Source organism: Podarcis pityusensis (assembly GCF_964106645.2).
Source record: "Podarcis pityusensis genome assembly, chromosome: 6".
NCBI lineage: Eukaryota > Metazoa > Chordata > Lepidosauria > Squamata > Lacertidae > Podarcis > Podarcis pityusensis.
This window is the reverse complement of record NC_138030.1, coordinates 11,980,260-11,990,550: the sequence shown is the minus strand read 5'-3', so window position 1 is coordinate 11,990,550 and position 10,291 is coordinate 11,980,260. Positions and strand designations below refer to the sequence as shown.

Here is a 10,291-nt window from a genome sequence, read left to right as displayed (position 1 = left end):
CACAGCCACTGGCCAATGCACAAGCCGCCGTTGGATTGCCAGCATCTATCAGCGATTTCTGCTCATGATGTTTCCCTCTCAACAATATAGGGACAACAGATGCTAGAAAGAAACCACACAGGGATTTCAGCAACAGAAAAGGATCTCTTGCTGTTCTTGAATGCTTACAGATGTCTGTTGAAAGGAAATTCTAACAATGAGCACAGCAGTGAGCACAAACAGCGAGAGGGTTTTAAACGGCATTCTGACAAAGCCAGCTTTCTCAAAAGATTCCCTTTCTCGGCTGAGTGTTATGTCATTTGCCAAGGTAAGGGGGATACGGAAGATTTATAGACGGTGCTTTAAAGATGAGGGTCTGTCTTAGGTATTCTGGATAGGAAGCTGAAGGGTTTGGGGGGTACAGGTGGTTTTCCCATCACTCCTTCCTGTTGAAGGTCATGGGCCAGAAAGAAGGATGAAAATATTGGAAGTAAGCCACTGGCTGGGCAGGTGGTGTCATCAGGAAAGGTTTGGTTTCTTGGACCATGATTTCCACTTCCTTGAGGAAGGACTTCTGGCAAGAAATGGGTTGCACCTCACAGTGGTTGTCAAGAATGTGTTTGCTAAGAGTCTTGCGAACCTGATCAAGATAGCTTAAAACTAAATCCTGAGTGGAAAGGAAGGGAGCCAATATTACAGATGACAGGGGAGCAGCTGGTACTGGGGATAATAGCTTCATTGAGACATAGAAAACTGATGTGGTGGTACAGAAAGCTGCTAAAGGCCAGGAAACTACAAGAAGGATACAGTGGAGGGAATGACTCATGTGGGAGTCATAGCCATGGTAAAGGCTTGTAATATTGCAGGGTGCCCCCTGACCTCGGCTGACCAGCACTCTGAGCTTTACAATGTATTGGAATGCATGACCTCATATGGAGTTATGTTCCCCCCCCCTCTGGGCAGTGTAACCCTATATCGTTTGTGGGTGGGTAAAAGCCTTGACCGGATGTAGGTAACGTGAGACATTGGAATGCAGCCATGCGGCTGGAGAGAACAAAGGATAATAAAATCGGAGGAGAGAGAGGAAGGAGCTTTTTACCCTCCGTCCATGGAAATATTTGCCTTTGTGTGTGTTTTTCTTTGCCTTGCACCCCAAAATGACGGCTGGTTTCCGTCAATTGGTTACCACAAGTGGTGCCCTCTCTGAGGAAGAATAAAAGGATACGGCTGAGGTTTTTAAAAGAGAAAAAAGAAGCAACTTGAAGCAAACAGTCTGAGGCAGACTAAGAGGATTTTAAAAGAAACTGTGAGAGGATTTTCGATCCAAGCAGTGCTTATCATCGGCTCACTACGTCCGGCAAGGATTGCAAGCGCTAATCATCTTAAAAAGATCCCGGTGAGTTCGATCCCTTCTATTATATTGATTTTTGAAAAATGGGCAGCTCTTTGACTACTCCCCAACAGAAATTTTTAAAAGACTTAAAATTTCTCCTCTCCTCCAACAAATTGGAAGTTCCAGAGGGTGATTTGATACAGCTTATTCTGTGCATTCATGAACACTGTTCCTGGTTCCCTTTGGACGGAACATGGGAACTGAAACTTTGGGACAAAATAGGGACACATTTTCATGGGCATCCCTCCATAGGTGTTCGAATTTTAAATGCTTGGTGCAAGGTTCGATATGCTATGGGTTCTTTATCACCAAAAAATATCTCCCTGGCTGCATTGCCAGCACAACCTCCAGCTTCTTTAATTCAGTCTGCTGTTCTGCCATCTGTTCCAATCCTTGCCCTGCCAGCAGCTCCAGAACCCAAACCTCCAGATTACAGTTCCTCACCAGAGGACCCAATCCTGCAAAAATACCGTGGTCTGGCTGGAAATGACCCTGCTCTTTCAGCAGCAGAACCAGCTACCCCCTTTCAACGTGCAGCCCTTGCCTGTTCCTTATCTCAGGATACCCTGGCATTCCCTGTTATTGTGCCCCCTGCTGGTGCTCCAGCAGGAACTCAAGCCCAGCACCAACCTTTTGACTTTAAAATCTTGAAAGAGCTCCAATTGTCAGTCAGGACAAATGGACTTCAAGCACCATTCACACAGGCGCTTTTGGAAGCCACATTAGCCCAGCTGTTGGTGCCAGATGACATCAAGCTTTTGGCACGTACAGTTTTACCCCCATCAGCTGGTGAATTATTTGCTCATGAATGGGAAATCGCCTGTCGTGGTTATGCTCCTGCCTTACTGCAACAAGCAAGAGGGAATAATCCTAATCTTACCCTCGCAGATGTGATGGATGCTATGATGGGGCGTGGGCCCTTCGCTCAGGCTTCAGTACAAGCCACACTGCTGCAGATCTTATTGAGGGATACTGCTCTTGCTGCTAAACAAGCAATGAGAAAAATCCCAGAACCCAGTATTCAGTCAAGGTGGAGTTCAGTCAGGCAAGAGGCAAGAGAATCATATTCTTCCTTTATGGACAGGCTGATTACAGCAGTGAGTAGCCAAATGGAAAATCCTGAAGCCAAACAAATAATTATCAAACAATTGGCCTTTGGAAATGCCAATGAGGATTGTAAGGTTGCGTTACAACCGATAATACACAATCCTGCCACAGACACAGCAGCCATGCTTCGCATTTGTCAGTCTGTAGGTACAGCAGCTCATCTGCTGGTGGCAGCGCAAAATAAAAACCAGCCTGTAGCCACCGATACAACGTTTCCAGCGTGGCAAACCAGGATCACCGATACCTCAGTGTGGGTAGAACGGTGGCCTCCACCAAAAGGAAAATCCACAGCAATGACACCATCTTGTTTCTGAACAGCTTATTTCTGAACAATTGACTTTCGGCCACATTGAACCATCTTCATCCCACTGGCTCCAGCAGACAAGGAACAGTTTGCTTTTACATTGCCAGTATATCACAATTCGCAGCCCAACCAGCGATATCAGTGGATTGTCCTGCCTCAAGGCATGCGGAACTCCCCTACACTTTGTCAACATTTTGTGAGTGAAGCATTGAAACCTTTCCGCATGCGCCACCTAGAGGTGCTGCATACAAGCTGCATCTGGCAGTGTTTGCTACACCATTGTTGCCAACAGGAATTTTATATGCTCAGGCGGAACAAGAAGAAGACTATCTGCATTATAGAATGGTTACATTTACCGCACATCCCATCGAAGAACATTATTCAGTAATTGAATCCACATCAGACACTGTTTTCAAAGGACATTCACAAGCGATAGCTTTGAGCGGTTTTGATGTTGCATCGATTTATTTGCCTTTTTCACAGACTGAACAGCAGCATTTATTGATCACAAATGCTGCCGTGCAAATTGCTTTGGCTGATTTTATAGGTGTCATCATTTTTAACCCTCCAAAGGATGACCGTTTGACATTTCTGAGACAGGTCACCTATGTTTGGCTACCCCCTTGTCTCTCACACCTCTCCCCTCTGCACTAACCCTCTTCACGGATGGAACGAAAAGTAGGGGGGTGGTGACATGGGAGGAGGGAGGAAAATGGAAATGGTTATTTACCCCTTCAGTCTTCTGCCCAGCGAGCAGAGCTAGCGGCTGTGATTCTTGCCTTTCAATCCTTTTCTACTCAACCTTTCAATCTTATTGTGGATACTCAGTATGTATATCGCCTTTTTGCTATTTTACCAATATCTTATATAACTCCTTCCTTGGATTCTGACTTGTTTTCCTTGTTTCTTGCCCTGCAGGCCTTACTTCAGCACAGAGAGTTCCCTTATTATGTTGCACATCTTCGCTCCCACACATCGCACCCAGGGTATTTAGCAGAGGGCAATGCAAGAGCAGATGCAGCACTAAAGAACATTTCTGCCTTTTCTCTCTTTTCTGATCCTATACTATGTCATAACACCTTTCACCTTCCTGCGAAAGCATTGGCAAAGCAGTTTTCTATTCCTTTGGCCCAAGCAAGGGATATAGTTTCCCAATGTGCTTCTTGTTCTAAATCTCAGCTGGCCATTCCTTTTGATGCTGTCAATCCTAGGGGCACGTCTGCATTGGCGTGTTGGCAGATGGATGTCACACACACACACCTGTGTTGGCTCCACTCTCCAAGGTTCACCTCACGGTGGACACCCACTCGGGATTCATATGGGCTACGCCCATGAGGGGGGAAACAGCTCGGCATGTCATTCAGCACACTATCCGCTGTTTCTCAGTCATGGGTAAACCTGCGCGTATCAAAACTGATAATGGTCCAGCATATATTTCTAAAACATTTTCAGAATTTTGTATGTTGTGGAATGTGAAATTAACTCATGGCATACCCTTTAACTCCACAGGTCAAGCTATAGTGGAAAGAGCACACCTGACGTTCAAAACACTATTGCTTAAACAGCTTGGCGGCCGAAGCATACCAACAGCAGATATCCCTTCGGCTGTTCACCAAGTTCTTTTTGTACTTAACCATATTTTTATGTCCACATCTTAGGACCCATACCCCCGCTTAATTGCATTTTAGGAAGGAGGAGGCACTCCCCTGCCCCTTGGTGGTGTACCGACGCTTGCCTGATCCCACATGGCATGGACCTGTCCCGCTGATCACGTGGGGATGAGGGTAAGCGGCAGTGGACGTCGAGGACAAGCCTTTGTGGGTTCCAGCTCTATGCGTGCGGCCATGGCGAGTCTTTAACCGCGGATGCGCCTTCCTAACCATTTGCCTTGCCATCCTTTGCTGCTCCATTATACAAGGAAGAGAAGCAGATGACCCAGTCCAGTTGAAACCACCATATTTCACCTTATCGGCTGGCAAGCAGCTGTCGCCTGAATCCTACTCTGGCTGGCAGCATCCACGGCTCAGCCACTCTCGAACTATAAGAACAGCATTGTTGAATAAGACTTTTAGGGTAGAAAATTATCATAAGATATGGAGGAATAATATTTTTGTACAAGATATGATTATGTTTACCAGTTTATTGCATGCTTCTAAATGTTGGTTATGTATGCACATGCCACCCTTTTGCGAGTCATTTAGGCATAATGTTTCATGATGTGCCTGTCAATGGATCTTTTCGATTTACTAATATTATATCCCCTAAGCAATCTTTTTGGCCCCCAGTACACTTGACCCTCCATGAGCCTGCACCCATTTATTTTCAAATTAAGGAGGGGAAAGAATCATGGGGCATACATCCAAACTGTCAGTATACATTGAAATTCATGTTTAATAGCTCTTGTTCTCTTACAGGAACATACAATGACCAATTTCAGTGCTATAGAAGTGACACCAGTGCATGGCTAATAAACTAGAAAGGAAGCTACCATGCAGCTTGGAATCAGAATTCTTATATTCTTGGCTTCCGGATGGAAGTTGGCTTCGACATTTATTGATTTTAGTGATCATTATAGTAGTTATTTGCGTTATTTTGTGTTGCTGTATACAATGTATTCTTTCTATAATCTCTATATGTACTGCATGGTTCTCCAGTCCGCGGCCCGCTTCCGGTCTCACAAGAGTCGCCTATCGCACTCGATATAACCGTATTGGTACTGATTAATTAAATAAAGAAAGAGGGCATGTGGGAGTCATAGCCATGGTAAAGGCTTGTAATATTGCAGGGTGCCCCCTGACCTCGGCTGACCAGCACTCTGAGCTTTACAATGTATTGGAATGCATGACCTCATATGGAGTTATGTTCCCCCCCCTCTGGGCAGTGTAACCCTATATCGTTTGTGGGTGGGTAAAAGCCTTGACCGGATGTAGGTAACGTGAGACACTGGAATGCAGCCATGCGGCTGGAGAGAACAAAGGATAATAAAATCGGAGGAGAGAGAGGAAGGAGCTTTTTACCCTCCGTCCATGGAAATATTTGCCTTTGTGTGTGTTTTTCTTTGCCTTGCACCCCAAAATGACGGCTGGTTTCCGTCAATTGGTTACCACAGACTCATGGTTTATACTAATGCACAGAGTATTGGGAACAAGCAAGATGAATTTGCCACAGGATGGCAAATATGACCTAATAGACATTAGCGAAATTGAGGGGTATAACTAGTTCAAAAGGAATAGACTCAACAGGAAGGGAGGAGTAGCAGCATTATATTTAAAGGAGGTGTGCACTTGTGAAGGGATCCATGAACTGGAGCATGAAAGGCAGATTGAGAGTATATGGGTAAAAAATGTAGACAGGAAAACAGCAGTGAACTTACTGTGGGTGTCTGCTATAGACCTCCAAGCCAAACTGAAGACTAGGGTGATGCTTTCCTGCAGCAGATTACCAGACGTTCAAAAATGAGAGATTTAGTAGTCATGGGAGACTTCAACTACTCTGTTAGAAGTCAAACTCTGAAAAGAATGTCAGGTCCAACAAATTCCTCCATTGGCTTGCTGACAATTTCATTTCCGAGAAAGTGGTAGAAGCAACAAGGAGATAATCTATCTTGGACTTGGTTCTCACCAACAGAGAGGAACTTACTGACGAAGTGGAAGTACTAGGAACATTGGAAGGAAGCTATCATGTAATGCAGGAATCTTTTTGCCCCATGTGGGGCTTGAACCCTGCGATTAAGAGTCTCGTGCTTTGTCAACTGAGCTATCTAGGATTGTGCCCTCTGCTAAAATTCATTCATTTATTTGATTCCATTCATGAATCACTTCCCATAAAACATCTCAAAGCAGTTTCACAGTAAAAGCATTCAAAACTATTTTATATAACCAAGCAATTAAAAAATACGGAACCATTTCAAATCCAGAACAGACATATACTGGGACACCCCAAATATAAATTTAGTATGTGATAGATCCCACTCACCTGCAATGCATACCTTTCACCAAATGAATGTTTGAAAGTCTTCCCTTAATTTTATGAAAAATAGCAAACACTGCTGTGTTTAAAGCTATCATTTTGCAGCAAGTAGCCCTCGCATTTTTGATAACCCATTGAAATACTCTTTTTATTTTGGTTGTGCTTCTTTGCTACCTGTGGGTTAGAGGAGGAGCACAAAAACAGAGCAATGTTTGTTAGGTTGCAAGGTTTGGTGGTGGAAACAGTTCCTTTGATGCTGGTGATGGGGGTATATGGGGAAATGTCGTCTGAGCAAGAGTTTCAGGCCAGTTGCGATGCAGAAAAAAGTGGGGTAGAGAATCAGAGGTGATCAGTGCTTAAGCATCCCCATAAAACTGGCTTAGAATATCCCTTGATCTGCTCACTTTATCTCCTAACATGTACATTCCAAGGCTTACTATGTCTCAGTGGAATAGTCTGCCAGATCAGATGAGAAACTTCATAGACACGCCACTGTGGACCACAATACATCAATACGCATCAGTTAGCAAAGTGAATACAAGAACTCATTCCTAGTTTACTTTGTTGACTGGGTGCTTTGGAAGGTCATTTAGGCAAGGCCTTCCATCCTAATAGTACCTCATTATGGTATGTGCTGTTGCTTTTCATCTGAGAACTTGCAAATATTGGGAAGACTTTGAACATGAAGATAAATGGAAGGGAGGAAATGGAAACCGAGGCTGCTTGCATGGATCCTTTTCTATCTGAGCGTATGTACACATTAGCGCCTTTGAGATGCAGAAAGGTCATTTCCTCTCACTGTCACATTCTTACATTCCTGTACAGACCAGAAAGTGGGTGGGGATAGTTCGTTGTCATCTGCCCATGCCCAACGGTTGCCTGAAATGTACACCCCTCAGCTCAATAGCAGTGTCCATTTTCTAATCGGATGGAAGCTGGTTTGGGGGAAAGTGCATCAAACAAATTCACAAACCACTTAATTGTGAGGGGGGTGTAGCCTCGGAAAAATCTGAAAGCAAAACAGAAGGGCCTAGGCCATATGGTGTTCTCAACTCCTTTTTAAACATCTTGGCGTTTCCGTGCGCTGCTCTGGTTCGCCAGAAGCGGCTCAGTCATGCTGGCCACATGACACGGAAGCTGTACGCTGGCTCCCTCGGCCAATAAAGCGAGATGAGCGCCGCAACCCCAGAGTCGGTCACGACTGGACCTAATAGTCAGGGGTCCCTTTACCTTTACCTTACAACATTAGAAAAATTTTAAAATATGCATCTCTACTGATTACAGTGGTGCCCCGCAAGACGAATGCCTCGCAAGACGAAAAACTCGCTAGACGAAAAGTTTTTTCAGTTTTGCGTTGCTTCGCTAGACGAATTTCCCTATGGGCTTGCTTCGCAAGACGAAAACGTCTGGCGCTTTTTTCTTAAAGCCGCTTCAAGAGGCGCAGTTGCGACGGACCGTGCTTCGCAAGACGAAAAACATCGCAAGACGTAAAGACTCGCGGAACGAATTATTTTCGTCTTGCGAGGCACCACTGTATTAATCAACCTTGACAATTAGTTGGTGTTGATCTATAACATGCCCCTCAACTGTCCCGCTTTAAGCGAGACATCCCAGAAACCTTCCCAACTTCTGATTGGATCCCAGGATGTCCTGTTTTGCCTCCTGTGAAAGCAAGGCCCCAAAAGACGCCCATTTTGGGAGGCTGTGCTCTCTCACAAGTCACCTCGCTCAGCTCTGAAAGAGGCACAGCCCTATTTTCCTCTGCAGCATGTTGTAGGGTATGCTGAAAGCCTTACACAACTCAGGGCCTTAATACCTTAAGGCCTGCCTCTCCCTATACAAAGTGACCCAGACCCTGCACTGAATCTGATGCCGTTCTCTATGTCCTCCCTCCTCAACAGATTCAGAGGGTGGCAACATGAAAAGGGGCCTTTTCCGTGGTGGCTCCCCAACTGTGGAATGTTCTCCCAAGACTGGCTTGCTTGGCACCATCATTACATGCATTTAGGTGCCAGGCAAAAACATTCTAATAATCTAAGGCCTGCTAAAGGGGCGAGTGTTATTATGGTAATTTTATTATATGCTGTCTGTTATTATGCTTTTTATTATGTTTTTATTATTGAGGTTCCATAAAATGTGTTCTTAATGTTGTGCACCACCCTAGGATCTTTTGAGAAAAGATGGCATGTAAACTGAATAAATAATAATAATATATTCCTGTTCTTGGATTTTACATGCACTTCCACAACTGATATGGCCATAAATCTAGCAGCCTCTCAACCATCGGTAGGGTTTTCTTTCTCCACATTCTCTATGCCAGGCATAATTTTATAAATCTCTATCATGCCACCTCTTACTCACCTTTTCTCCAAACTCCAAAGTCCCAAATGTTGCAAGCTTTGTTGACCCTGAAGCTGAGTGCTCAAAGTTATGAACTGGTAATGGAACCACTATTGGTGGTTATTGTCGAGATGGCTTGGGAAGCCAGAGGGAGGTGGAGAGCTAACCTTGTCATGAAGGAAGTGTGGAGAACAACATAACCAATTGGACCTGGTCCCAGAATTGGCATATGCCAAAGTGAACAGAGATGAGGGAGTGCAAAGGCAGAGAGGTGGGGGAGAGATGGTGTCAGGGAGAAGATGAGATATTACAGGAGCTCAGAGGATAGAGGAGGCATGAATAATTGCTTAGGAAATAGTAAACTGCATTATATTGCTTATATTGAGTCAGAACAATGGGTCATCTAGTCCACTGTTGTCTATGCTGTCTGGCAGTGTCTGTTGAGGGTTTATGATTAGGGCCATTCCCAGCCCTACCTAGAGATGTTGGAGTGGAATGTGGGACCTTCTCAATGCAGAATTTGATGCTCTACCACTAAGTTATTGTCATTCTCCCTACATAAGGTGGCAAGGTATACTGCAAAAGAGATATCTCTCTCTCCTGTTAGTATGGAATGGAGAAGTTCCCAGAAAGATAATCAAATTCAACAGAAGAATTATTTTTACTTGGAATATATTTTAAAACACCTGTTAATTATTTTCAGTTTTGTTCTGGCATCAGAACATAGAGATAATTCAAATCTAAACAAACAGGTGGGCGTGTAAGCATAGCTAGAAGGAATAAAAGATCTATTTTTGATAACTTTGGCATTTTGCTTTTTGGAACCACTCCCCAACTTGCCAGGGAACAAGACCTCATAGAGAAGTGGTTTCTCTCATTGGAAGAAGTAAGTCCAGTGCTTTTTTTCCTTAAAAAATTGTTTAGGGGTACTCTCATTTTCCTACTCATATTAAAATACTGCCCTTCAATGAGGACAAACTTAGATTCACAAAGTGTTTAGGAGTATGTGTACCCCTGCGCACCCCCAGAAAAAAGCACTGAGTAAGTCACATCAGATTTTGATGCAAGGCGGCATTTTTCGACTAAGCTTCAGAAGAGAGCCTTATATATGATTCTTTGATTAGATAGAAATAATAGCAGTAATAATAATAAAATACAGCACCATCAGTATGCATAGTGCTCTAGACAGCCCCAAGGAG

General features: G+C 44.2%; 1 long non-coding RNA gene across 1 annotated transcript; it reads right to left on the bottom strand.

Annotated features, from left to right (window-relative positions):
* Positions 1-1,402: 1,402 nt before the first annotated feature.
* Positions 1,403-2,399, bottom strand: LOC308480277. The gene is made up of 2 exons (XR_013987986.1): positions 2,219-2,399; positions 1,403-1,984 (listed from the first exon to the last, which is right to left on the bottom strand). It is a non-coding gene; the product is annotated as an uncharacterized lncRNA (long non-coding RNA).
* Positions 2,400-10,291: the final 7,892 nt, after the last annotated feature.